We start from the raw sequence: 20,833 nt of genomic DNA, 5'->3' as shown, positions 1-20,833 counted from the left end.
AATTATTAGGAGGTCGCATTAGAGTAGAGGCTAGAGTACTAAGCCTTCAAACCTTGCCTGATTTGCCTCTCTTTCCCTCTGCCTGGTGGCTACCCTCTCTCTCAGTTTGGCCATCGAATTTTTAATTCTCCTGAGTGATCTATATAGAAACAGCATTTTTCTTTTAGCGCAGCACACAAACCACCTTGCTATAAGAACAACAAATCTAGGCCACACCTATTTTGTAGAACCACCTCAGACAGGCTAGTTAATGATTCTTGTAATTTAGACACAGAGTTCTATATAGCCTGGATATCTTCATCTATGGCTATTCTGAGTTTACTCTAATTGGAATCTTGGGTGGCCAGTGTAGCAGTCCCAGTGCCACTGCCCGTGGCGACCCCCACCCCCAAAAGTACAACCAAGGTCATACTATCAGGTTCTCTCTTAAATCTCCGGTAGCCTGTAAGATATTCTTCCAGGAATGACTCATCAGGATGATAAATCAACTGGGGCACCAACTGTGCAAGGACACAAAAAGAGGGGATTTGACTTAACATGGTCATAGAAATGCAAGGAGTCAAACCAGAATTGCAGGCCCACCACCCTTCCAATGGGGCTGTCAGACACCCATGATTAAGGCTCAACACCAGAACAGTGTCACATAAACTCAGGTGGGAAGCTGGGACCATGCCCACACAGGTTCCTTTCCCTGATACTGCAGAGGTTGTTAACCGAGGGCCTGTCTATCTCCAACGACACTTATTGTCAGAACTTTCTAGACATACATTTGAGTTAACAAATCTTACTGCCTTGTAATAAGGGGGTGTTGTTTCGTAACATAACCAACAGGACCGAGTAGCCTCCTGATTGCCTCCAGATTTGGCCTACACTTGGTAGGTCAAAGTAACTATGTTTATTAGCTGGTCTACAGTACATGGAGAAAAACAGAGGCATTATCTAGTGTCTCAGTCACTGCAGGAGTCTCTGTCCCTGGATCTTCTGGGGACACTCTAGGTTTGGGCTGAGGTTTGGGAAGCTGCAGAATGATATTGGGTCCAAAGGGGATAGAAACAGGAACTTCTATCTTAAGCCAAATGAAGAGTGTGAATCCTTTATTATAACCAGTCACATAAAAGCATAGTCCCCACATCTTCCCTCTCATTCAATCTTGGGATTCCTGTCCTTTTTTTGTAACGACAATACTCAGGGGGTCAGTCCCTGATGCTGTAGAGCTTCGATTAACTGATATTAGATCCCAGGAAGAAGTTGGTCTCCAATAATTATCTCCAGTGGTTTCACATGCCCACTGTTTGCAAAACTAATGATCTATCCCCCCACACTTATAGGCCTCTGACCTAGTCCTACCGATGTAAAAGGAGGTTTTTCTCAACCACCTCTGGGCAGAAGAGTCTTTGCATCCAGGATTATCTAACACATACTGTCCCTTGGACACTACACCAGTCGGGAGAGACCTTTTCAAAATAGGATAGGTGTTTCTTCATATATATATATATATATATATATATATATATATATATATATATATATATATATATATATTCCGGGATGTCCCATGCATCTAGTCCAGCCATTAAGGAACAAATGTCGGGTGTGGGTGGCAGCTACCATGTCCATTATAGGGCCATTTTGCTCTGCTCCCATACCACATCCCCTATCTCTGAGATGACTTGCCAGGTTAGTTTTTGGGGGGTATGGGGGTTTGAACTATTTATCATTCTTAAATCAGCTAGTAAAAGCAGTAGTAGGGTGACACACACGCAATATGAGGGGGTTCTTTGTCTTTTCCACTCTCCACCCCAAGTCTGGAAGATTCGCAGGCTAATCATGGGGGGCATGGATCCAGGTAGGGACTCCTTCAACCTTAACGGCCATAGGAGTGGTCAACAGTACCAGATAGGGCCCTTTCCAGAGAGGTTCGGGGTTGGCAGCTCAATGTCATCATATGTAGACTGAGTCTCCAACCTGGAACTGGTTTGGCACCTGCAGGTCTCTGGGCTGATAGCTTTAACAAGCTGGTTCCATACTTCTTTCTGGATAATCTCTAAGGCTTTTAATCTGCTGGATAAGGGTCGTGAAGAGTGAACTTTAGGTGGGATATGGGGAGGAAAACCTGCTAAGGGTGGGTGTTCACCATAATGAGTTCAAAGGGAGTCAATCCAAACCTGCCAGGAGTGTTCCTGGCTCTGAAAAGGGCAAAGGGCAGGAGGGTTATCCAGTCTGTAATGCCAGACTCCAAGGACAATTTAGTCATGGTCTCTTTTAGAGTTCTACTCATCCTTTCTACCTGACCTGAACTTTGGGTTTGGTAAACACAATGTAGTTTCTAATTAAACCTCAGGATCTTAGCCAATCCCTGACTTACCTGGGAGACGAATGCGCGGCCATTATCAGACCCAATTACCTTGGGGATCCCAAACCAGGGAAAGAGTTCTTCTAGAATTTTCTTAGCCATGATCTGGGCAGTCTCTCCTATGGTGGGGTCAGCCTCCACTCACCCTGAAAAAGTGTCTACAAACACTATGAGGTTTTTGTAGCTATATTTGGCGGCCTTTACCTCAGTAAAGTCCACTTCCCAGTAGCTTCCAGGACTATCTCCTCACAGCCTACAACCTTTTGGAAGTATGTTAGGCTGGGTGTTTACCAATTGACAGGGAACACATTTTCTGACTGTCCCATCAGCCAGTTCTCCCAGTTCAATAATGTAATAGGGGAAGACTGAACAATAGTCTTTGAGTGTTTGGCACCCAGATGGGTGAGCCAATACAGTTGTGGATATTCAACAGCATCTTTTCTTGGGAGGATGTTCTTTCCATCTCCCATCTCATATACCCCTTGACAGGAGTATAAATTGAACCCCAAATCAGCCATTCTCTTGATGTCTTCTTCCATATACTGAAAGTTAATCACACATACCTGAACTGGACAATCACCAAAGGGAAAAAGGGTTACACTTGTTGCTGCTTTTCTAGCTTCCTGGTCAGCTAACTGATTTCCCAAGGCCACTGAAGTTCTGGCCCTCTGATGTCCAGGGCAATGGATAATAGCCAACTTAAAGGGTCCATGGATGGCCTCTTAAAGTTCTAGAATTTCATGTTTATTTTTAATGTCCTTTCCTGCAGAAGTTAAAAGTCCTCTTTGCCTATAGATGGCCCCATGTACATGGGGAGTAGCAAAGGCATATAGGCTATCCGTGTATATGTTAAGCTTTTTTCCTTTTCTCAAGCACAGGGCCTGGGTCAAGGCTATTACTTCTGCTTTCTGAGCTGAGGTTCCTTCAGGCAGGCTGCTGGCCCAGATGACTTTCTCTTCGTCTACTACCAACCCCCTGGCCCCCTTTTTACCTCCATCAAAGAAGCTGTTACCATCTGTGTACCACGTTGCTTGGGCATCCGGCATGGGTATATCTCTGAGATTTTGACATACTCCAGTTTCTTCAGCCAGGACTTCTTGACAGTCATGAAGCACCGTGGTAACTTCAGGAACAGTCTCAGGCAGCAGAGAGTCGGGGTTGAGGATAGCAGGGGGTGAGAACTGGATTCTCTCCTCATTTAACAGGAGGCTCTGCTAGTGAGTCAGCTGGGCATTTGACAGCCATCGCTCAAATGGGGTTGTCTGATGATGCTTTCAATGCATGTGGGGCTACTATAGTCAGGTGTTGTCCAAAGGTCAGTTTATCACAGTCTTTCACCAGCAGGGCTACAGCCTTTATCAACCGTAAACAGGCAGGCCATCCATTAGCCATGGGATCTAGTTTCTTGGATAGATATGCTATTGGTCTCTTCCAGGGTCCTAATCGTTGAGTTAGAACTCCTCTCTCTATTCCTTTCTTCTCATCTATATATATAAGGTGAAAGGTTTAGACACATCTCGTAGTGACAGTGCTGGGGCTGTGAGGAGGACCTTTTTTGATAGCATCAAATGCCTGTTGCTGCTCCTTTCTCCATATAAAAGGGACTTTCTCCCTGGTCAGTGGATATAAAGGTACCGGGCAAACATCAGCATCCACAGTCTACAGAATTCTGCTGTTCCCAGAAATTCACGCACTTGGTGGTGTGTGTGGGGAACTGGGATCTGAGTCACAGTCTTTTTCCTGGCATCTGTTAGCCATCATTTCCTGCCTTTAGTACATACCCCACGTACTTTACCTCCAACTTGCAGGTCTGGGCCTTCTTAGCTAATGCCCTGTATCCAAGCTGTGATAGTTCTCTCAGCAGTAGGTCTGTGCTTCTGCAGCACTCCTCCTCAGTTTCCCCTGCTAGCAGGAGGTCATCAACATACTGCAAGAGAGTTACCTGGGGACTGCTGGTCCGGAAGTGAGTCAGATCCTGATGTAAAGCCTTATCAAAGAGAGTTGGGGAATTCTTGAGTCCTTGGGGAAGCCTGGTCCATGTCAGTTGTCCAATTAGGTCAGACTCTGGGTCCTTCCACTCGAAGGCAAAGATCTCCTGGCTAGTAGGGTGAATTTTCAGGCAAAAGAAAGCATCTTTAAGGTCTAACATAGTATACCAAACTCAGGTGGGGGTCAGAGAGCTCAGCAAGTTATATGGATTTGGCACAGTGGGGTGTATGTCCTATACCTTCCAATTCACTTCCTTTAAGTCCTGGTCCAGCCAGTGATTCCCTGTCCCTGGCTTCCTAACAGGGAGCAGGGGAGTGTTCCAAGATGAGGTGCATTTAACCGAAACCCTAGTTCAAGGAGACACTGAATGTGGGCTTAGATGCAAGCCCTTGCCTCCTGACTAATGGGGTACTGTTCGATTGCCACAGGGGTGGCAGTGGCTTTTAATTTTACCATTGTGGGCTTTTGAGTAGCCAACCAAGCCCTGCAGTTTCAGCCCAGTCTCCCAGAATCTCATTCATCTAGGTAGTAAGTTCCTGTGGGTAATTGAATGGCAGGGAATCGAAAAGTCTATGTTCATCTTCAATTTTTAAAGTCTAAGTAGCAGTTAGATCAGGGTTGGGGACTACGGTATGCCCTTCAGGATAGAATGTGATTTGGGCTCTTATTTTAGTTAGCAAGTCCCTCCTCAAGAGGGGAGTGGGACATTCAGGAATGACCAAGGATGAGTGAGATACCCGTCTCACTCCTAGTTCCACCATTCTTCGGGTAGTCCATGAGTATTGACGATGTCCACTAGTCCCCACAACTCATGATCTCCTTTTAGAGAGTGGTCCAGATGGCTGAAGCAAAACAGAATGTTGAGCCCCTGTATCAACCAGGAACTCCATGAGTCTCCCCTCCATTTCAAGTGTTACCCTAGGCTCAGAAAGGGCACCGAGTCCTGTCCCCATGAATCATCATCTTCTAGGGTTAACACTTTCTTAGGCAGGGAAGTTTTCTTCTTCTTAGCACATTCATGAGCCCAATGTCCCTTTCCCCTACAATAGCCACACTGGTCCCTTGCCATAAGTATGCGATTGTCCAAGTTTCTCACTTGCCTTTCTTTATCTCTATCTCTCATACCACGTTCTCTGTCACCACTGCAGCCAGGATCCAAGTGAAACACTCTTCTTGTCTCTTGTCTCTTTCTCTTTCCCTTCTTGATTCACATTCCTCTCTCTTTCTTTTCTTTCTTCTTTCTCTTCCTCTGTCTCTCTCTTATGGTATACTTTCTTTGCTTCCTTTACTAAATCTCTCAGGTCCATGTCCTGCAATCCTTCTAGCCTCTGTAGCTTTCCCTTAATGTCTGTGGCAGATTGTCCTATAAAGGCCATAGCCACTGCGGCCTTATGTTCCTCCACTGTGGGATCAAAAGGGGTGTACTTACGATAGCCCTCCATGAGGCATTACTGGAACAACTAGGTGGGTTCAGCGGGTCCTTGTAGTATCTCTCTTACCTTGGCCAAATTAATGGGGCGTCTAGCTGTCCCTCAGAGACCAGCCACCCGAGCCTGGCTGTAGACTGTCAGCCTCTCCCTACCTTCTAGAGTGTTGTAATCCCAATCAGGTCGCAATAGGGGAAATCCAAGATCGATAAGGTTTGGCAGTCAGGGCATCTGTCCGTCTGGTGTTGGCACATTCTTGCAAGATCCTCTCCTTTTCTTCTGGAGTGAAGAGGGCCTATAATAGCTGCTGACCATCATCCCTCATGGGTTGGTGGGAAAACATAATGGAACTCGTAAGACTGATTAGTTTCTGAGGATCTTTTGAAAAGGGAGAATGATTAAGTTTCCAGTTACAAAGTTCAGAGGAGGAGAAAGACCAATACTGAAGGGGTTGCATCCCCTTTCCTGGACCCGGGTGGGTCCATAAGCCCTCAAGTGAAAAACAGGAATTGGGCCAGTAGAGGAGTCAGGGGTGGGTGCTTGCTGGCTGCACGTCCCCTGGGCAGGACCAGAAGCATCTGCAGCTGGAGAGGCAGAGGATTCAGGAGGTTGAATAGGTGAGAGGGTGGGAGGATAAAGAGGAAGAGAATCAAGGAGGAGTAAGTCCTCCTGAGCATCAGGATAGACTTTTGGAGGAGCCGGTCATGAGGGCTCCCGCTCGGAAATTTGGACTGCCAGAATCTGTGAGTCTGGCAGCCGCCAGGTTTGATTAGCCCACGGTTTTACCCAGGGGTGTGGTGTTCGAGTCAAATCTTGCCAGACCAGGATGTAGGGCTGCTGACCAGGGTATCCATGCGGTTCTGACTGAAAGACAACTTTCTTAACACTCTTTATAGTTTCCACACTAAAAGATCCCAGATGGGGCCAACCAACTTGAAAAGTTGGCCCTCTAGGGGTTGGGGATTTAGCTCAGCGGTAGGCGCTTGCCTAGGAAGCGCAAGGCCCTGGGTTCGGTCCCCAGCTCCGAAAAAAAAAGAACCAAAAAAAAAAAAAAAAAGAAAAGTTGGCCACTCAGATGCACAGACTGTATGACATGGTCCCATTTTGACTTCCACCGACAGATTGTGCACTCTCTTTCTCACCTCTCACCAGTGGTCTAGGGTGAGGCAGAAGGGGGTAGTGATCTTCTGTCCCATTATTCCTCAAAAGACATGAACAAGAACAAAAACAGACAGACAAAAGACACAAAAATCTCCGAGACAGTCACCTTTCCAACTTTTCAGCAAGACTAAAAATGAAAAAGCTCTGGACGGACTATGTCTGATGGGAGTGTTGGGCAATAGAAATATCTGATCAGGCTTGTGTCTCACAAACTTTACCCCGGAGACTACCGACCATCCCTGGTCCTCTTCAGACCCTGGGGCATCACCCAGGTTTGCAGCCTGAGACCTTGAACACTATCACGAATGAAAGGCAGCAGAACCAAGCCAAAAACTCTCACAAGTGAAAGGCAACAGAACCAGGTAAAATACTCTCATGAGTGAAAGGCAATAGAACCAGGCCAAACACTCTCATGAGTGAAAGACAATTACAGGCCTAATGCTCTTAGGAGAGAAAGGCAATTACAGGTCTAGGGGTCTAAGTTTGGGCATAAAAACAAAAAAAAAGGGGGGGGGAATAGTTAAAGTTGCCACCTTAACTCCAAGAGCAGTTTGGGTGTTGGTCGTTGATCCTAGATGAGCCCCCAAATGAAGACCCTCAGAGTGAGGAGACTCTTGCTCCAATCCTGAGGACACCCACCACCCCTCAAACACATGGGCCTCAGTCTTGATGTAAAAACAAGAGGTTTACTTGGGATACCAGTGCACTGAGGCTCAACACGGTCCTCACACAGGAATGAGGTGAAGAGCCTCAAACAGCAGAAATGTACAGTTTATATAGTCATTACAAGGCCACATAGCTTTATTAGCTCAGTTATTCCGGTGCCAAGGATATCAGATTTGGCAGATGTTTCTCATCCTGGAGCTCCCAGGATAAGGAATAAGGCTATCTGACTTGGCAGATGTTTCCCCTCCTGAAGTTCCCAGGATAAGGACCAAGGCTATCTGACTTGGCAGATGTTTCCCCTCCTGGAGCTCCCAGGATAAGGAACAAGGCTATCTGACTTGGCAGATGTTTCCCCTCCTGGAGCTCCCAGGACAAGGCCACAGCTATATCAGCACAGCTATTCCAGTATCACTTAAGAAATGGCTGCAAAGATGTCACATGGGGATCTTTCATCATTTCCCTAATTTCTTTCTCAGCTTGTTTATCCTTAGAGCATAGGAAGGCTACTGATTTCTTTTGTTAATGTTATACTTTTTTTTTACACTTCTTCCTTTCCAATTTGTATCCCTTTTATGGTAACGTTGTGTGATTGCTCTGGCTAGGACTTCAAGTACAATATTTAATATGTAGGGAGAGAGTAGGCAGCCTTGTCTAGTGCCTGATTTTAGTAGGATTGCTTCAAGTGTCTAACTATTTAGATTAATGCTACTGGTTTGTTGTATATTGCTTTTATTATGTTTAGGTATGGCCCTTGGCTTTCTGATCTTAGTGTCACTTCCTGGGGTAAGTAAACCATCACATTCTACTTCCTGGCTCCCATAGGCTTGTTCAAACATATGAGTCTATGGGTGCCAGACCTAAACATAGCATAATGCAAAATAAACTTAGTAAAACTTCAGAATCCCCATAGAATAAAGCAGTCTCAACAATATTAAGAGTCCAAACTTCAAGGACTATTCTGAGATATATCCAATTACATAATTGTAATCCCCAAAGCAAGACAGGAAACCAGCAGGGCAAACTCCAAACTCTGCATCTCCTTGTCTGATGTCAGATCTTCAAATCCTTTATCATATTTGTTGACTACAACAAACTTCTTTCTCCTGACCGGGCTTCCATTGCCTCTTAGAACCTTTCCTCAGCAGATAGTACATGGCTCTGACATCTCCAGCATCTTGGTGTCTCTTGTGCACCTTCCATGATGTTATAGCATCTAGTTTCAATTTCTGCAACCCATAAATGATATTTTGGGCTCCTCAAGAATTCTGGTGTCACTTCTTCAGCTCTGCCCTCTGTAGCAATATAAGCTAAGGTTGATCGACTCCACTGTCCCTACTGTTCTTGGTGATAATCCTACGGTACTGGCATCTCCAATATATAGGGGTTTTCTGTGGCAACTAGGCTGCTCTTGCAGCCTCTCATGGGCTTTTTTCATGGTTCCAAGCCTCAGTTCCTTTGCATGACCCCTTTAGTTCGAGGCAATCAACTGCAATTGAAGCTGAATCTTCACCAATGGCCTTCCATCCCCTCTCACAATACAACCTCCAGTTACTTTTCATGACCCCTTCAGGCCTTCAAAAGCAGTACCACTTGGGTGAATCATATACATTACCAGTACAGCAGCAATATGAGGTACAACTTTGGCTACCTCTGGAATAGTTTCTTTGTCCTGTCAGAAATAACTTCCCAGAAGATTTTACCTCAGTGGTACTGGTCCTTTCTTAATCTCAGGCTGGCCTTGAACTCAAAGATCTGCTTGGCTTTATCTCCTTGGATTAAAGATGTGTGCCACTTAGCAAGAGAACAAAGTCTATGATGGGCATTTATGAGACTTCCTTTGTCAAGGCAATTAATCTGAATCTCTTCTCCATAGCCCCAGGAAGACTCTTCAGACATGAGCAAAAAGTAACCACATTCTTCACCAAGATACCACAAAACGATCTCTGGGCCACATATTGAAATTCTCCATTGAAACCTCTTGGGCCAGGTCCTCACAATTCAAATCACTCCCAGTAACAAATTTTTCCATATTCCTATTACATAGCCCATTAAGCCCCAATTTAAGCAGTTCTATGCCCAATTCCAAAGTCCAAAAAAATCACAATCTTCCAAACAAAAGGAGGGTCAGGCCTATCACAGAAATACCGTCCTTCCAGTACCAACTTCTGTATTAGTTAGGGTTCTCCTGCTGTTAACAGACACCATGAATGTGGCTTTCTTAAAAAAGGACACTTAACTAGGGATGGCTTACACTTTCAGGGGTTCAGTCCATTACCATCAAGGAGGGAGCATGGCAATATCTAGGCAAGCATGATGGAGGCAGAGGTGAGGCAGAGAGTTCTGCATTTTCTTATGAAGGTGGCTAGTGAAAGACTCAATTCCAGGTAGTTAGAATGAGGATCTCGACACACCTACTCCAACAAGGCCACAACTTCTAATAGTGTCATTCCCTAAGCCAAGCATATACAAAGCTTCACAGTCAAGAAACAGAACTTTTCCTCAAATGTTACTATTCAGTAAAGACAGCCACTTTCAGAGATGAAATCACTTATGCACTTTATCCCACATAGACAGGGACTATATTAACATTGGGGAATGGGATATGACTTTTAGGATAAATGTTTTCTACTGTGTGAGTTTGAGAAGTTGTTGATGCTCTGTTTGCATGGGAAAGGTCTCCAAGTGCTACATAGAGTGACTGAATGTCCATGGCCCTCTCAATAGGGTGCCATGAATATGTGTTCCATGGCAGGAACAGAGACAGGTAGTGAGTACCTCCAACCCTGCTGTTCTCAAATCTGTGAGATTCCCAAGTTGAGCTCACTCAGCCTCATCTGTCTTAAGCACAACTGGTGGCACAACACACTTGACGTACATCTTCATATTCTCCCATTATGTCTTCCATTATTACCTCTCTCTCTCTCTCTCTCTCTCTCGTGCACCTGCACATGTTCCCTCTTTCCATTTCTCAAATTTTTTATTTTCATATTTTGTTCAGAAAATGGCAGATGCCCAAGGATATTAATCAACAATGCCATATAGATTGCAGGAATAGTGCCCACATTTCTTTACAGTAAGTCTGGTTGAAGCAATCTGGTAGGAGGAAAGGGTTCCTAAAGCAGTCAAGAGAGTCAGAGACAGTCTCTGCTCCCACTATTAGGTGTCCACAAGAAAACCAGGCTACACAATTGTTATGTATTAATCAGCTCAAGAGATCCTGTAAAAGAGGGGTGGAAAGATTGTAGGAGCAAGATCGGTCAAGTACATCACAAGAAAATCCAGAGAATCAACAATTATTAACCAGAATCAGACTCACAGAATCAAAAAATAGGGAATCCAAAAACTGGTGAGCTAGAATAGGACTAATGCCCTTTTGTGCCTTTTGATATTATACTTCACAGTACAGTTTGATGAGATTGAGTTATGGTTTTCAAGAAAATTCATAAATCATATTTGTGAAAATAGAGACATGTTTCTTTACAAAATATGGCTTAAGCCATCAGACTTGTCCAAATTTAGCCTCCAAATGTGACATAAAGGATTTTTTATACAAACATGGCATGCTGTAAAAACACTAACAGATACATGAATCCCATTAAGAACTATTATATTTTTAACTCTTCGGTATAAGCTAAAGAACATAGAACAACAGATTGCTAATTCAAAGTGCAATGCTTGAAAATGTGACTATACTACTATGATAAAAAACCACTCATAAAAACATTGTGCTGTGATTCAAATGTGAAATGTTCTCCTAGACTCACGTGTTTGAATATTTGGAACAGTGCTGGTGACATTGTTTGGGAAAGTTATGGGATCTTTAGAAAGTAGAGTTTTCCTGGATGAATTTTGTCACTGGGCATGAGAATTGAGGGTTTATAGCCTGGTCTACTTCCTGTTTGCATTGTGTTTTGTGAGTGCAGCTGCAATGACACCAGCATGCTCCTGCTACCATGCCTTCCCCACCAGGATGGACTATCTGTACTGTGAGCAAGTTAAGCGACTCATCTATTAAGACACTTCTTAGGTGTTTAGCCATAATAACAAGGAAAGCAACTAATGTGCAATGTATGGTATATTACACATTTTAAGATAATACACAATGTAAGAAACAAAACATTGCCTTTGTCTTATCATAGTACACTCATGTTATATCTAAGGAGAAAATTTTATTGTGTATTCTATGGATTCAGTTACTGAGAAACATATAAATTGAATAACACATTCAGGGCTTTGCAGTATTTTAAATAGTTACAACTTTGTCTTATTTTCCTGTGGTCCTTGTGGTCTTCATCTATTTCTTGCTGCCTCCTGTGGTTTAATGGGAAAACTACTTGTTTTGGTTTTGATGCATATAAGCTTATTTTAATGAGTATTGATTCTAGATAATTTGTACTATAGCAAAACAATGCTCACGCTAGTTTCCAGTTAGCAGACAAAAGTTATACCTTGCAAATGTTTTAATTGAAATATTGTAACAAGGAGCCATTGAGTGGAATCAAATAAATAAAACAACAACTGAAAAGAAAGTATAAGACAGAATTATAATCACTTTCTTCTGAGTGACGCTCTCACTTTATACTGATGCTCATTTTAGTTACAACTTAAATATGGACAATGGGGGAGTCAAAACAAAGTAATTCCAGGATAAGTTGGTTAATCATCTCTTTTTTACTAAACTAAAAATCTATACAAGATATATATAGAAATGATATGAGTGTTATGAAGAGCAAAGAATTTAAGTTCCCATCTACCTGATGTTTTAGCCTTCCTATTCTACTTCTGACATTTGTTTTACTGCCTTCCATGAAAAAGAATATTCAGAATATTACTCTGATTTATTGTCCAGAAATCAGACAGAGCAAACCTTCAGTTCAAAAAAGTGTGAGATCTCCAGAAACGAGATCCAAACATAACTCCATATTATCTCATAAACAAAATATAATCTGTGCTTACATATCTAAAATATATGCCAAACCTTCAAAACTGTACAACATTGTACTGCTTATATCATAGACATTCTATTGGATGGTAAAGTAATATAATTATGAATACAACTGGAAATGCTTCAAAACTCAAATGAGACCATATCCATTGATTTCAGGTATAAGAAAATTTGGATGAAGAGCGCATTTTGGTCAATCATCTTTCCTTTTTAAATTTTATCTTAATTTATTAACTTTTACTGTTTGAACTTTAAGCTATTTTCTTATGTTAGGATGTAAATGAGACAGTTTTATTACGTATTTTACACATTCATACTTGTTAAGTAATGTCTTTAAAATGAGAGCATCAGCTTTCTCATGAAAACCTTGAGAGTCTATGACTACTATTTTAATCAAGGAAGGTCAACCCTAAAAAGACCGAGACATCAAATTATCAAAGTCTCATTTATAGGTAAATCAAAGAGAAAAAGTACCAGAAAGTACATATAAGAAATGATAAAGGCTATGCCTCGAGCTGACCCAGTCCCACAGTTCTCTGTACCCAAATCCCATAGGGGAGAGAGATGGACTCTCAGAAATGTGGTCATCCCTGAGAGCTCAGGGAAGATCAGCTCTTCTCCTCACATTACTGGCCCAAGAGGATCCTACCTAGAGCCCTCTGGACACAGTAAATGAGGAGAAGTCTGGGCCAGAATACTTACGGTCTTTGCCTGTACACAGAGCTGAAAGCCATTTACCAAGTGCACTGACACACATGAGACAGAGGTAAGACCACCACTTCTGCTCCGAGGAATCTGTCTGGAGCCCTCAGGACACAGGAACCCAGGATCTGTCTGAGACAGGATCCTTCTAGTTTCTGCCTGTCCCTGGAGCTGACCCAGTCCAGCTCTCTGTTCCCAGATACCCTGGGGAAAAAGTTGTACTCTCCGAAGTGTGGGCAATCCTGAGAGCACGGGGGTGACCACCACTTATGCTCACTTTCCTGGCCCAAGAACCCTGAAAGAGCCCTCTGAACTCGGGAACTGAGGAGCAATCTGGGACAGGTTATTTCCAGTTTCTGCTTGCATGCAGACCTGACCCTGTGCCACAGCTCTCTATACTCAGATCCTGCTGGAAGAAAGCCAGTCTGAGGACTGGCTGACACACAGCCTTAAAGAACTGATAAGCCACTGTCATTGACAGCAAAATCAGCTTATAAAAGAGAAAACCAGGTGGCAAGAAGCAAGGGCAGGCAACTAAACAACAGAAAACAAGACTAATTGGTGTCATTAGTGCCCAGATCTCCAACCAAAGAAAATTAAACCAGTAAAATCAAGACTTGGATTTAAAATCACATCTCTGGATGAAATAGCTCCTTTAAAGAAATACTGGACAACACAGATAAACAAGTAGTAGCTCTTAAAAAGGAAACACAAAAATTCCTTAAGAATTACAGGAAAACACAACCAAACAGATTAAAGAATTGAACAAAACCATGCAGGTTCAAAAAATGGAAATAAAATCAATAACGAAATCACAAATGGAAACAACACTGGAAATAGAAAAACCTAGGAAAGAGATCAGCAGTCATAGATGCAAGCATCAGCAACAGATTATAAGAGATAGAAGAGAAAATCTCAGGGGAAGAAGATACCATAGAAAGCATTGACACAACTGTCAAAGAAAGTAAAATACATAAAAAGCTCCTAATCCAAAACATCTAGGAAATCAAGTAAACAGTGAGAAAATAAAACCTAAGGATAATAAGTATGGAAGAGAGCAAAGATTATGAATGTAAAGGGCCAGTAAAATATCTTCAACAAAATTATAGAAAAAGTTTCCCTAACCCAAGGAAAGAGATGCCCATAAATATACAATAAACCTACAGAACTCCAAATAGTTTGGACCAGAAAAGAAACTCCTGCCATCATATAATAGTAAAAACACCAAATGCACAAAACAAGAAAAAATATAAAAAGTAGTAAGGGGAAAAGGTCAAGTAACATATAAAGGCAGACCTATCAGAATTACACCAGAATACACAGCAGAGATTTTAAAAACCAGAAGTTCCTGAGCAGATGTCATACAGACCATAAGATAGCACAATCCCAGCCCAGGCTGCTATATCCAATAAATTTCTCAATTAACACAGAAGGAGAACCATGATATTCCATGACAAAACCAAAGTTACACAAACCCATCTCTACATAGGATAGTAGATGGAAAAATCCAACACAACGAGGGAAATTGCACCCTATAAAAAGCAAGTAAGTAAACTTCTTGCAACAAATCCAAAAGATGAGAGCCACAAAAACATAATTTCACCTCTAACAACAAAAATAACAGTAAACAACAATCACTAATCCTTAATATCTCTTAATACCAATGGAATCAATTTCCCAATAAAAAGCCATAGATTACTAGACTGGATACAGAAAGAGGACTCAGCATTTTGCTGTATATAAAAAACACACCTCAGTGACAAAAACAGATACTACCTCAGAGTAAAAGGCTAGAAAAAATTCTTCCGAGCATATGGTCCTAAGACATTTGAAATGTAAATAAAAATATCAAGAAAAGAAAAAAAACAAGCTAGAGTATCCATTCTAATATCAAATAAAATCAACTTTCAAACAAAAGTTATCAGAAAAGATAAAGGATACTTCACAGTCATCCTAGGAAAAGTCCACCAAGATGAACTCCCAATACTGAATATCTCTACTCCAAATGCAAGGACACCTTCATTCATAAAAGAAAACTTACAAAAAATCAAAATACACATTGCAAGTCACACAATAATAGCAGGAGACTTCAATACCCCCACTCTCATGAATGGACAGATCATGGAAACAGAAACTAAACAGAGACATAGAGAAACTAAAAGAAGTTATGAACCAAATAGATTTAACAGATATTTATACAACATTTCATCCTAAAACAAACAATGTAAATTTTCTCAGTACCTCATGGTACCTTCTCTAAAATTGACCATATACTTTGTCACAAAACAGGCATCAACAGATATAAGAAGATCAAAATAATCCTTTGGATCCTATCAGATTACCGTAGATTAAGGCTGGTCTTCAATAACAACAAAAAAGACAGAAACTCCAAATACATATGGAAGTTAAACAATGCTCTACTCAATGACAACTTGGTTAAGGAAGACATAAAGAAAGAAATTAAAGACATTTTAGAATTTAATAAAATAAAGGCACAACTTACCCAAATTTATAGGATACAATGAAAGCAGTGGTAAAAAGAAAACACACAGTTCTGAGTGCCTCTAAAAAGAAACTGAGGAGAACATACATGAACATCTGAACTGCACACGTAAAAGCTTTTGGAAAAAAAAAAAAAGCAAAAATACCCAAGAAGAGTCGATGGTAGGAAAAAATTAAACTCAGAGCTAGAAACAACAAAAACTATAAAAAAATCAACAAAACCAAGAGCTGATTCTTTGAGAAAATCAAGAAGATAGATAAACCCTTAGTCAGACTAACAAAAGGGCATACAGAGACCATCCAAATTAAAAAATTCAGAAATAAAATGGGAGTGATAACAACGGACTCTAAGGAAATTCTAAAAATCATCAGATCCTACAAAAAAAGCATATATTGAGCAAAACTGGAAAATCTTGATGTAATGGACAATTTTCTAAACAGATACCACTTACCAAAGTTAAATGAGGATCAGATAAAACATCTAAACAGTCCCATAGAAGAAATTATTAAAATTCTCCCAACCAAAAATAAACCCTGGACCACATGGGTTTAATGGAGCATTCTATCAGACCTTCCTAGAAGGCCTAATACCAATACTGTCCAAACTATTCCACAAAATAAAAACAGAAAGAGCAGTGCAAAATTCCTTCTATGGAGCCACAATTATGCTTATACCTAAAAGGCAAAAAGACCCAACAAAGGAAGAGAACTTCACATCAATTTCCCCTACGAATATCAACAAAAAATACTGTATAAAATTCCTGCAAATGGAACTCAGGAACACATCAAAATGATCATCCATCATGATCAAGTGGACTTCATCCCAGGAATGAAGAAATGGTTACATATATGAAAATCCGTCAATGTAATCAAACCTATAAACAAACCTAAAGGGGAAAAAACTCACATTACATCTTAAAAGATGCTGAGAAATTATTTTACACAATTCAACACCTCTTCATGTTAAAAGTCTTGGAAAGTTCAGGAATTCAAGGCACATAACTAAACATAGTATAAGCAATATACAGCAAACCAGTAGGCAACATCAACCTAAAGAAGAGAAACTTGAAAAAAATCCCACTAATATAAGGGACTAGAGCTGTCTGCCCACTCTCTCCCTACTTATTCAATATAGTATTCAAAGTCCTAGCAATATCATTCAAAAAACAAAAGGTCAATGGGATACAAATTGGAAAGGAAGAAGTCAAAATATCACTATTTGCAGATGATATGATAGTATACTTAAGTGACACCAAAAGTTCCACCTCAGAACTACTAAGCCTGATAAAAAAAACTTCAGCAAAGTTGCTGGATATAAAGTTAACTCAAACAAATAGTAGTCTTCCTCAACTGAAAAGATAAACAGGCTGAGAAAGAAATTAGTTAAATGACACTTTTCACAATTGTCACAAATAATATAAAATATCTCTGTGTAACTCTAACCAAGCAAGTGAAAGATCCATATGAACAGAACGTCAAGTCTCTGAAGAAAGAAATTGAAGAAGATCTCAGAAGATGGAAAGATCTCCCATGCTATGGATTAGCAGTATTAATATAGCAAAAATGGCCATTTTGCCAAAAGCAATCTACAGAATCAATGCAATCCCCATCAATATTCCAACTCAGTTTTTCATAGAGTTTGAAAGAGAAACTTGCAAATTTATGTGGAATAACAAAAAATCTAGGATATCCAAAACAAAACTCAACAATATAAGTACTCATGGGGGAATTGCCATCCCTAACCTCAAGCTGTATTACACAGCAATAGTAATAAATACTATATGATATTAGTACAGAGACAGGAAGGTAGACCAATGAAATAGAATTGAATACCCAGAAATGAACCCACACACCCATGGTCACTCTATCTTTTACAAAGTAGCTAAAGCCATCCAGAGGAAAAAAGTATTTTCAACAAATGGTGCTGTTTCAACTGGAGGTCAGCATGTAAAAGAATGCAAATCAACCAATTTTTATCACCCTTTACAAAGCTTAAGTACAAGTGGATAATGGACCTCCACATAAAACCGGATACACTCATAGTAAGAGAAGAAAAACTGGAGAAGTTCCTCAAACACATAGGCACTATGCTCTAAGATCAAGAATCAAAAAATGGGACCTCATAAAATTGCAAAGCTTCGGTAACGCAAAAAGCACTGTCACTAGGAAAAAATGGCAATGAACAGATTAGGAAAAGATCTTTAACAATCCTGATAAAGGGCTAATATCCAATATATACAAAGAATTAAGGAAGTTATATTCGAGAGAGTCAAATAACCCATTAAAAATGGGGTTCAGAGCTAAGCAAAGAATTCTAAGCTGAGAAATACCAAATGGCTGAGAAGTCCCTAAAGAAATGTTCAACATCCTTAATCATCAGGGAAATGCAAATCAAAACAACCCTGAGATTCCCCATCACACCAATCTGAATGGCTAAGATCAAAGGTCAGGTAACAACAGATGCTGGCAAGGATGTAGACAAAGGGGAACACTTCTCCACTGTTCATGGACTTACAAGCTGGTACAATCTCTCTGAAAATAAGTCTGGAGTTTCCTTAGAAAATTGGACATAGTCCTTCCTGAGGAACCAGCTATACCACTCCTGGGCATATTCCCAAAACATGTTTCTTCAACATATAACAAAGACACATGCTCCGCATGTTCATAGGAACTTTATTTATAATAGCCAGGAGCTGGAAAGAACCCAGATGCCCTTCAACAAAGTAATGGATACAGAAATGTGGTATATCTACACAATGTAGTACTACTCAACTATCAAAAACAATGACTTCCTGAAATTTATAGGCAAATGGATAGAACTAGAAAATGTCATACTGATCAAGGTAATCCGATCTCAAAAATACTTACATGGTATGCACTCACTGATAAGTGGATATTAGGCCAAAAGCTTGAATTACCCAAAATGCCATCCATGAACTACATTAAGCTCAAGAAGAAGGACAAACAAAGTGAACAAAGCAGGGCTGCTTCAGTACTTCTAAAAAGAGGGAATAAAGATACTCATAGGAGGAGATATGGAGACAAATTTTGGTACAGAGACTGGAGGAATGATCATTCAGAGCCTGCCCAACCTGGAGATTTAACCCATATATATAGAGCCACCTAAGCTGGAAAATATTGATGAAGCCAAGAAATACATGCTGACAGGAGCCTGATAAAGCAGTTTCCTGAGAGGCTCTGACAGAGCATGACAAATACAGAGGTGAAATCAAGCAGAAAACCATTGAACTTAGAATGGGGTTCCATTTGGAGGAGATAGAGAAAGGTTTGAAGGAGCTGAAGGTGCTTACAACACTATTAGAGTGACAATACAAATCAACCAGAGCTCCCAGGGACTAAACCACTACCCAAAGACTACACATGGAAAGACCCATGGCTCCAGCTGCATATGTAGCAGAGGATGTCCTGTTGGGCATCAATGGTAGGAAAAGCCCTTGGTCCTGCTAAGGTTTGGCCCCCCAGTGTAGGGGAATTTCAGGGTGGAATGGGTGGTGGTTAGGGAGGAGGAAAACTCTCATAGAAGGAGAGGTTGGGAAAGTGGGTAAGGGAATAATTTGAAGTGTAAATAAAAAATATCTGTGTGTGTGTGTGTGTGTGTGTGTGTGTGTGTGTGTGTGTCCAATAAAAGATGCAGCTTAGAGGGGTCATTCTTTGGATAAGGTAAAGATTCTTTTAAGGCTGAAATACAGTTCAATTGTGAGAGTACTCACCCAGCATGCATAGAGTTGGGTTTCTCTTGGTTAGGTAAACACATAAAGCAGGCCAGTGAATCACACCTATAACCCCAAAACTCAAGACAGAAATGATGAAGAATCAGAAATTTTAGATTATAAGTAAGTTCAGGGTTAGATACAGTGTAAATCAAAGATAGAAACAAAATTCCTTTTAAAGAGAAAAAACAGTATGGTATGTCAAATTGTGTCACTACTAGAATTTTCCAAGCTCCTAAGTAAATATAAAATATCCTTTAAGTCCCCCCTGGTATATAGAGTCACACATACATATAGACACCACCATATTCTCCATATTTAGATAAAAGCATATATATATGTGTGTGTGTGTGTGTGTGTGTGTGTGTGTGTGTGTGTGTGTGTGTGTGTGCAAGTAGAAGCCGGAAGTCAATTTTTAGTGTTGTCTTCAAACACTCATTACCTTATTTTGGGATGAGGAGAATCTTCTACTAAACCTAGAGCTCCTAATTTGTCTCAACCCTATGAATCACGAGTTCCAGGGGTGCTCCTGTTTCTATCTTCTATGTGCTGGAATTACAGGGGCAAGACCTGCATGCCAGATTTTTATGAATTTTCTGAGGATTACATTTTGATCCTTATGCTTGCATGTCAAGTCCTTTAATAACTGAACAATCCCCCAGCCTCATGGTTCATATTTAAATTACAAATTCAGTCATTCATTAAAATTCATTCATTCATACCAAGCGAATACTGAAATCACAGTGAAAAATAAGGGAAGATCAGGGGAAAGGGAATGTATCCTTAGAAAATGCATAATCAATCAATTGTATCTGTTAGATAATAAGATTTAATTTGAATTAATTCTTAACAAATATGTCTTGATTAGAAAAATTGTTATCTTGAAGTGATAGATAAGAACACTGATGCCCATGGAATGTAGGCATTAAATCATCAATATGGAAATGATTTACCCATGTATTCACTCCATGTCCATCCTGTATTTGGTTGTTCATTGTTTCTGCATCATTGTACTGGAATGCGGAAACCAGTAACCAAGAAGCACAAAATGTAAAGGGCCTTGGACCATGCCAAGGCAATGAACATATTTTTCCTATAATAAAGTACATAAAAACAAATGCAATTTGTGATCAGGTGCGAGGCATTTAGAGACTTCCTTAGTGACCACTATCAGCCTCTCTTTAGCAAAGAGGTGACTTTATGTGTCATGGTAACTAAAAATAGGTTCTCTAGACCTGTTTCATTGCTCTAGCCGCAAGAACTGACCACATTACCTTGCCTCACCAATAAATAATTATCAATACATAAAGCCCTTTGGCTACTTTCTCTTATGGGAATCCATGAAAGCTGATTTGAG

At 40.7% G+C, this 20,833-nt stretch overlaps 1 pseudogene; it reads right to left on the bottom strand.

The window, feature by feature from the left end:
- Positions 1-3,075: 3,075 nt before the first annotated feature.
- Positions 3,076-5,295, bottom strand: LOC116910980 (annotated as a pseudogene).
- Positions 5,296-20,833: the final 15,538 nt, after the last annotated feature.

Source organism: Rattus rattus, chromosome 10, assembly GCF_011064425.1.
Source record: "Rattus rattus isolate New Zealand chromosome 10, Rrattus_CSIRO_v1, whole genome shotgun sequence".
NCBI classification, from domain to species: Eukaryota; Metazoa; Chordata; class Mammalia; order Rodentia; family Muridae; genus Rattus; species Rattus rattus.
This window is presented reverse-complemented; position numbering and strand designations above follow the sequence as displayed.